Below are 9,950 nucleotides of genomic sequence, written 5' to 3' on the forward strand. Positions count from 1 at the left end.
TTAGGTATGATACATGTTTTTTTCTAGTTTTTATTATTGTTAAACTTGGCTGAGCTGGAGGATATAAGGCTAAATTATTCACATTATTTCTTCCTGCTATAGTCATGCTGCATGTTTGACAACTTATGTAAGCATCCACAGTTGCTAATGAAGGTCTACCTAGAATTAGGGGATGTCCATCGAGTCGGTTTCTAGGATTGATGATCATAAAGTTTGCAGGGTACTCCCAAGGGTCTACAGACACCATTACATCCGGTAATGTGCCTTCTGGTTTGATTACCGATCGGTTAGCCAGCTCCAACAAGGTTGTGGTTGGGTCCAAGGATGTAATGCCAAGATTTTGACAAGTTGTTGTTGTAAGAATATTGATTGCTGCTCCTAAATCAACTAATGCATTAGGGAAGGAGAAACCATTTATTTGCAAGGTGACTATAAGGTTTCCTGGGTCCTCATATTTTACAGGTGTTTCTCTGCCTAATAGTAAATCAGATAAGGTACCGATTACATGGATAGTTGGGGTTGTTTTTATTTTCCTCTTTGAATTTTTCATACAAAATTCCTTAATAGTTTTTGCATAGATTGGAATGCTTTGAATAGCCTGGAGGAGCGATATTTTTATACACAAATTTTTCAATTCTCCCAGAAGATCAAAATCAGGATATTTGATTGGGTGTGGTATGATTAATATTTCTGGGAATGGTGGAGAAGAGGTGATCGTTTGATCATGAGTTTTCTGTTTAACCATGTTCTCCACTTGTGGTGCTTGTTCTACAGGTAACAAATCTTCAATTTGTTTATTTTTATCCCCCTCTGATTCTATTATCCGCCCAGATCTTAATTGAAGCTCATTGCACTCCCTTAACTCGGTTTCTGGCTCTGGTCCTTCAATAATTTGCACAGATTGAACCGGTTTGTTGTTGGGGTTCGGGTTGGGTTGGGCTAGGAGCTGCGGTCGTAGGTTGGTCTGAGGGTTCTGTTGCAATGTGTAGGGTGCTGGCAGTGTGGGTTGAGGTAGGGGGATTGTTCTTGCTGGTTGATTTGTAGGTCTTTTCCAGCTTGACTAACAGTTATGGTTCTATGAAGTCGAGGGTGGCCATTGGGATTGATATGCATTAATCTGCCAAAACGATGGGAAGTAGGAGGAATTTGGCCAATTGTTATTTTGATTTGATTGGTTGGGCCAAGGTGACATAGGGAATGGTTGTTGTGACCAATTGGAAAAAGGTGGCTGGTTCTGCCACATGACTCCTGGGTGTTGTTGCGAATTATATTGCGAATTTTGAAAGAAAGAAGATGGATCAGTCGGCATACCTGTTTGTTGTGGTTTCCATTGGCGATGATGATTTAGCAAGTAGACTGGTTCTGTTTCTTCATCTGCCTCCTTATTGACTGCTTTTAGCCCTGGGAGTGATGGGCAGCTTTTTGTAGCATGATATTTCGTACATATGGCACAATTTTGCACCATATCCAGCGGGCATTCTTTGTGACTATGCTTCTTCCTGCATCTAGGACAGAATATCGGCAAGTTTTGTTCTGCTTCCACCTACTTTTTCTTGGCTTGCATAATGTCCAATTGCGTTTTCAGAGTTCCAAAAATATCTGTTTTGAAATCCTCTAGAAGGTTGCCAATTTCTGCATGAGTTATACCTCCACTAAAGATTTTGTCATCCCTAGTGGTCATGTCGCGTTCTGCTGGTTTCAATCTCGTACTGCCTCTTGAGGACCTGATACATAATTTAATAATGTCAGCATATTCTTCTTGATATATATCACCTTTACCCATAATATTTAATGTTTCTATCCATTGTTCTTTCATCCCTTCAATCAGTGTAGTTTGTTATCAGGTAAAGACAGAGTTGCATAGGGAGACTACTGGAGGTTATATTGAAATCGTTCCACATATTCTTCTAATGTTTCACTGGGTCTTGCCACCATTTGGAATATTTTGTCTTTCAATTCCCTAGATCTGCAATAGTCTTAATATTTTCTTAGGAAAGAGGTTTTCATTTGTTCCCAATCATTTATTGTGCCTCCACCTAATCCCATAAACCATGACAAGGCCGCTCCTCTCAATGTAGAGGGAAACAACTTTAGTTTTTGGGGGTCGATGGTATAATCATAACCCCGGCACAATACATCAAACTCAAACAGGAATGCGTCTGGATCCTTGGATGTCAGTCCATGAAAGGTAGGAATGTTTTGGAGAGGGATGGCTTTCATGGGTGCGTTGATAGTTGTGTCAATCATGGGATACTGCGATGTAGAGGTTTGAGGTGTTTGTGGGTTGTTGACCATTTGATCAAATATGTGCCAATATCCTTCTGGTATCTCTAGAGAGTTATTCCTAGGATGATTCGAAGGGTTGGGAATGAGCTTAACAGAACTCCCTCGGTCTGGGGTACTGAGTGTTCTTTGTTGAATTACTACCTGAGGGGATCTTGGTTCCTCTATTTCCCCTGTTTCTCGTCCTCCTTCACGAAGATTACAAGAACTCCCTTCTTGTAAAGAAATTAGGTGAGAATTTTCAATTTCTTGAAAACTTTGCTCAGACCCTTCTGTTTTGCTATGGACCGCAACGAAGGCTACAGATGGTGAGCATGTGGCCCAAAGGAAGACAGTAGGCTGTCTGGAAGCAAATTTTCTAGGACCTACTGAGGGCTGAGATTCGGCTTTCTTTAAGATGTCATCTATGAAAGTTGATTGTCCAATGGTCACCGGCCCCTTAGATCTATCGGGCTTGGGTAGTGGAATTGGATTATTTTTAGGTTTTTCCTTCTTAGTCATTCACACACAATTCAAATGTTTACCTATACCCTAAGTTCTTAACAATTCTGCTAGAAAGTGGGCGGTGGAGTAGGCATTTTACGTGCTCTGTACGCAGGTTCTTACCTTTCATTTTTAATACCCAGTTCTCTCTCAACAAATAGGCAGCAAATACTTACTTCAGTTTTCTATAATTGTGTTGAAAAGCGGATAGAGGAGCAAGCACTTTACTTGCTCATTATGTAGGTTCTTACCTTCTGTTTTCAAAACCCAATTCTTTTTCAACAACAATCATCAGATATACATTACTCCTTAGAAATGGCTACACTCTCCCTGGAAATGGTGCCAAAAAGTTGACTGATAAAAGGTGCCTTTTAAACTCCTAATCATCTTCACATTAATTATCAATCTGGGCAAGTCTTTGTATTTCAAGAGTGTACACAGTATGTGGCGGCTATTTAACTCAAATAGTAATGTTTCTAAATTGCAGTATAGATATTTTAAATACAAGAGTAAACAGATGCAACAAGTAAATTCTAATTGCAGTTGAAAGAAAACTCAATCCTTTAATGAAATCAAATCCTACAACAATTCAGGTAACAACAATATGTGATTCAAGTAACAACAGTATCCGTTAGAGTACAATAGTGATAACTATTCTCTTATAAACTTATTGAATTTAAATCAAACAAATTCCTCTGTAAAATAAAGATGATATCAATTTGAGAGCCTAACAGCAGTGGTTAATACTCATTACAGTTGATTACATTGAGCAGGATATTTATCTAAGAAACTCAATCCAAAGCGAAAGGAAACTAATTAAACAACAATGCTGTAAATTATATAAAATAGAGCTATTCTGTCAACACAAAGAAATAAGGAATAGCAACGAAATAAAATAACAGAAAGCAATAATACTATCAAACTGTCACACTTGCAATAATTGAAAATATATGACACAGGTGAAGCAGTGAATTCCACCGGAAGCCAGGCCCTTAGTCGCCAGTGTACACTACTGGTTACTTCAGATAAATGGAAAGGAACAACAACTCCTCTTATGTATTAATCATGAAAGAGTATTACAATGCATTTGCGTTCTTCGCTACAGCAAGAGTCTGTGATTAAGAATTACAATAATAATAACAAATGTCATCCCCTTTTGTTTACAGTCGTTGCCTTTTATAGTGAGAAAGGGGTAAAAAGATAAATGGTAAATTCGCGCAATTTTCTAACTTCATAAATCTTTCCCTTCTCATGGTGATCCTTCTGATTTTTTTTGGCATTATCTGTAACTGCCACGCTCCTTCCTTAGCTTACTAATTTTTTGTTGTTCCTTAGTTAGGGAACAACAATTGTCCCTTTTCGTACTTTCCTACATAAAGAAGGATAATAATCAGCTAAGTCATAACTGCACATAATTTCTTCATTCTTACCATAATTCTTTGATATATTAACATATTATGATAGAGAAAGGATAAGAATAAAGAAAAAGGATAATAAGTTAATAGTAAATGCATACGTTTTCCATGACCCAACAACAGGAAAGTGGTGTGAGTTCCATAAGAGCTCCACTCACAACACAAGTGAGTGACAGGCCAAGCATTCACTGGTGGTTGAGCTAAAGGTTTCAGAATCAGATGCAGGTTCCGACTCTGAGTTAGAACCCAACAAGGGGAATGACAATGGGAAGCAAATTATCGATGTGGAGCCCAACACCACTATTGCCACCACGAAGATCCAGAAGGAGGAACCCAAAGATCCAGAGGAGGAGAAGAGTCTCCTCCACTCCCAGATGTGGGTAAAGGGCTCTCCGCTACAGTTCATTGTCGACAGCGAGAGCCAAAAGAAACTCATTTCGACAGTGGTTGTGAAGCGGATAGGCTTACCGACCACAACACATCCACAACCGTACACCATCGGGTAGCTTCACCAAGGATGGGATATTTGCATGAGCTAGCAGTGTTGCCTTCCATACAACATCAATCCCTTCATGGATAAGGTATTGTGTGACATTGCTCCCCTTGAAGTTTGTGATGTATTACTAGGACAACCATACTTGTGGAAGCGACATGTTGTGTATGAATCAAGACCCTGTGTTGTTATTGTTACTTTGGGAACTAAGTTGTACAGGATACCGAAGGTAGCACCGCTTACCGTCATCTCTTTGATTATTGCAAAACGATGCAATAAGCTCGTTTCCAAAATCAGGAAATTTGTTTTCCAGATGATACACCCTCAAGGAAAGAAGAAGATGGTGGCCACGACCTCTAGACAAGGCCCCTCTGCATGACAACTACAGATGGACAAGGTTATGGAGGAGTATGAGGACATATTCACCTCCCCCGTAGGGGTTCCTTTGCACTGTCAGGTCAAGCACTCCATCGATTTGACCCTAGGTGCGCCATTGCCCAATGGACCAATCTATCGATGCTCCATTTTGGAGAATGATGAAATCAAGAGGCAGATTTAGGAGCTGCTACAGAAATGTTACATCCATCCAAGTTCATCGCCCTGTGGGAGCCCAATTGTGTTGGTATAGACAAATGATGGGACTTGGAGACTCTGTATTGACTATCGGGTGCTGAACAAGATCACTGTCCATAATAGGTACCTGATCCCACGGATTGATGACCTCTTGGACCAACTAAAGGGGGCAAAATATTTTAGCAAGATCGATTTGAAGTTAGGATATCACCAAGTACCAGTCGAACCCTTCGATGTGTGGAAGACCGCCTTCAAAGCCAAGGAGGGCCTGTTCGAATGGTTGGTGATGCCTTTAGGATTGACGAATGCTCTTGCAACCTTCATGAGGCTAATGGATGACATCTTACGTCCATTCACTAACTCATTTTTAGTGGTATACTTGGATGACATCCTGATCTTCAACCAGAGTTGGGAAGAGCACCTCCACCACATCCGACAGGTTCTCCAAACATTGTGGCAACACAAGTTATGTGAAAATTTGGAGAAATGCACTTTTGGCATGACCCAGGTTCAGTATCTGGGATACATTATTGATGAACAGGGGGTGCATGTAGATCCATCCAAGATCCAATTCATTCGAGATTGGCCATCTCCAAACACTCAGACAGAGCTCCGCAGATTTCTAGGTCTTGCCAACTTCTACCGCAGTTTCGTGACGGTATTTTCTCATATCACCTGGCCCTTGACTCAAGTCATCAAGGGAGAAGCGAAAGAAAAATTCTTTTGGTCTAAATATCAATAGAGTGCATTCACAGAGTTGAAAGATCGCCTCTGCACGACACCCGTGCTTGCATTACCAGACTTTCCACAACCATTTGAGGTCGAGACAGATGCCACTGGCTATGCTATTGGGGCAGTCCTTACTCAACACGGGCATCCAGTGGCATATCACAGTGAGACACTTTCAAATATAGTTCATAAGTATCCCACTTATGACAGAGAGATGTATTCCATTGTGTAGGCCTGCTGACAATGGAAGCATTACATTTTGGTGAAGGAAACAATCATCCACACAGACCACCAACCCCTGTAATTCATACAGAACCAATAGGAAATTACAGAATGATCGCCATCAGAAGTGGTCCACATACCTGCAACAGTTCCATTTTAATATCAAGTATAAGAAGGGTAGCACCAATAATGTTGCAGATTGCCTCAGTCGACCACCGATCATAGCGTTAACCACTATGCTCAACTCTTGTGGGCACGTGACTTCTGATTGGCCACTTCTCTACAAAAGCGACCCAGAATTCGGCCACACATATCAAGCACTCTTAGAGGGTCAGCATGTTCTAGATTTTCACCTCCAGGATGCCCTGTTATGCCACCTGGGTCACCTTTGTGTTCCTTCAAGCAAGCATGCCAAGATGATTTGGGAAGCACACTACAGTCGAGCTATTGGACATTTCGGGGTTGAGAAACTGGTGGTAGTATTGCAGAAGTATTTCTATTGGTCGAATCTTCGAGATGATGTCAGGAAGTACATCAGATCATGCACTACCTGTGCCATTTCCAAACCAACCATCAAGAAGCAAGGCCTCTATACCCTGCTTCCTACCCCTAGTCGACCTTGGGAATCCATGTCCATGGATTACTTGTTAGGTCTTCCTTCCACTAAGCATGGAAATGACTGTTTTTGTGGTCGTCGATAGGTTTCGAAGATGGCCATTATGGCCGCTTGCAAGAAGAATATAACAACAGAGGCCATTTCTAAACTCTTCTTTGAAAGAGTGTGGGTACACTTTGCGATCCCACAATCTATCATCTCAGATTAGGACAGCAAGTTCCTTAGTACATTTTGGTCCATTCTTTGGTTGATGCTCGACAACAAAATCACTAAGTCCATAACCTTCCATCCTCAAATTGATGGCTAGACATAGGTTGTCAACAGGATGATTGTACAGATTTTGCGCATGTACAACTCAAAGCATCCACGGACATGGGACGAGAGCCTCCCCTATGTTCAACACAGCTACAACCAGGGTCTCCACAGCTCGACTGGCCACAACCCATTTCAGGTGGGCTTGGGATTCCAACCACTATGTCCCATTGATGTGGCCATGCTAGTTGCAGTTACTCACATAGATTCGGCTCATGTCCAATTCGAAACAGATAAGTAAAACAACTTCATTGAGCACATTCAACATATTCGCCAGCAGTTCCATGAAATTCTAGAGAAATCAAATGCCAAGTACAAGCAGTGACATGATCAACATCGGTTGCCACACAAGTTTCAGGTGGGCGACAAAGTCTGGTTACATTTGCAAAAGGAACACCTTACCAGAGCATATCGAAAACTTAGACCACTCTGATATGGTCCTTACACCATTACCAAGGCTATGGGAGACAATGCATTTGAGCTCAGCATTCCCCCATTCCTTGGCCTGCACCCAGTGTTTAATGTGGATCACCTTTGACCATACTTTCCACCATTACTAGACACATCTGACATTGCAGAACAACTCACACCCACAAAGTTAAATCCAGATTGCATAGAACAAGTTGCAACTAATCAGATCATGGACACACAGATCAAGCACACTCGCCAGCGTAATATCCAATTGTATCGAGTTGTCAAAGCAGGCCAACTCCTTCACTAGGGCAAGTGGCTCACTAGGGACCAAGTTTAGCAGAAATTTCCTCATCTCATGGAGGAACTCAATGCAATGGGGACCATTGCTTCCTAAGGGGGGAGGAATGATCCAGGTGGATATTGGTAGCCACCTGCCAAGTCCACTTGGACCCCCACCATTGTTTCTTTCAACTTTTCAGTTTCCTTAATTATAGCACAATTTACTATTTTTAACAATTTTTGAGGTCTTGAACTTCCGGAGCTGTTTTGAGGCCCTAAACGACGTTTTTTGGGAAAACTGGGAGAAAAATGGGTCCATGGGCCCATGTTGCTCTTCCCAAAGTTGTAATTCTCAGATAGATCTTTCTAATGAGATATTGTGCACATCAAACGAAGATCGTATGCCAAAGTTATGACCCTGGGAAGTTGATGTACCAATTTACCCAAACGAGACCGACAGTTTGGCATTTCATCTTCTAGGGTTAGATTTTTGGATGTTTAGGGTTTTCCATTGTTTCTCAACAATAAATAGACCTTCGAGCCTCATTGTAACACAGTTCACAGGTTGTAGCCACCACATCTCTTCTCAGAGATAAGGTACCATCGCCCTAGCTGGTTTATTTCCATTTCTCTTCGTAAGCATATTTCAGTATTTTACATTAATGAAATGAAGTATTATTTCCATTGCATTTTTTGTGGATATGGTTATCTCTGTATTTTTTTGCGTTCCTGTCTAAATCCAGATCATGATGACTATTTGAACTATAACCCTCAGATGATGCCCTTTTCTCATGGAAACCTAATAACTCAATTAAGAAGTCACATCCTCCTCTTTTGGATTTGACACTTCTTCCTCTTGGCCTATAAAATGACTAGAGGGATTGATGAGGTCAGAACGCAGAGAAGATAAACTTTTTCTATTAGTTTGAGAATGGAAATCTTGTCATCGAATGAGGGGATTGAAGGCATTTGGGAGGGACCTCATGGCATCAAGGCAAAGGTTGTAAGGCTCCTCTTTATCTTTGCTTAATACAAATGAACACTTTCTCCCATCGATTTGTCTTATTGGAATGATGAATGGCTTATAATTGTTTATAATGTCTATTAAGGAAAATTCAATTCCTAATTTCCTTGATCATTAGGTTAAGTTTTGTTTGGATTATTATATTTCATGTGCTTTTGATCCTTTTATGGTCGATGTCTGTAGGTCTTATCAAGAATTGAGGAGTTGCATCAAAACACAACAAGGGATCTTCATCTAGCATTTTGTGGAATAAGCAAGAGGATCATCCATTAGCGTTAATTCTTATAACTTAAACAAGTTTAAATTAGGGAAAGAGTCAGTTCAATTGTCTTGCTTGTTTCTAATTTGCGTCAAGGATCTAGGGAGATTGCTCTTGTCTACAAGAGGGATTTGTCCGGTGTAACAACCATGGTCAATCATGACCAATCATGGCCAATATGAAAATCAACAATGGGAAATCATGGTAAACCAATCATGCAACGTAAAATTGTGACAAAGATTGGCCTAGTATGAAAATCAACCATGGTGAACCATGATCACCCATGGTTCTACATCGCATTGTTATAAAGATTGTTTCAATATGAATATCAACCATGGTTAATAACGATGGTCACATTGTGACAAAGATTGTCTCATGGTCCAATGTCACATTGTGATAACCATGGTTAACAATGGTCCAACGTTGTACTATGACAAAGATTGTATCAATATGAAAATCAACCATGGTCAACCATGGTCCTATGATTCAATGTGACAAAGATTCTCTCAATATGAAAATCAATCATGGTCAACCATGGTCCAACGTCACATTGTGACAAAGATTATCTCAGTATGAAAATCAACCATAGTCAAGCATGTTTGTTTTAAGGTTTATAATACTTAGCCTAGGGTATATATACCTTGGTTTTACAATATTAATCCTTTGGGTTTAATATTATTCTCGTGAGTTTTAAGTATTAATCCCAGATTTATAATATCAATCCATTGACTTACTAATCTAAAAGTTCATATTCCTAAGATATAATATAATTGATAAGGTTCATAATTTTAATGCTAAAATTTAATATAAATCCCTTAAATTTATAATCTATTAGATTTATAATATAA

This window comes from Pinus tabuliformis, chromosome 1_1, assembly GCF_031772625.1.
Source record: "Pinus tabuliformis cultivar Carrire ecotype Pingquan chromosome 1_1, CPIR1, whole genome shotgun sequence".
Lineage (NCBI taxonomy): Eukaryota > Viridiplantae > Streptophyta > Pinopsida > Pinales > Pinaceae > Pinus > Pinus tabuliformis.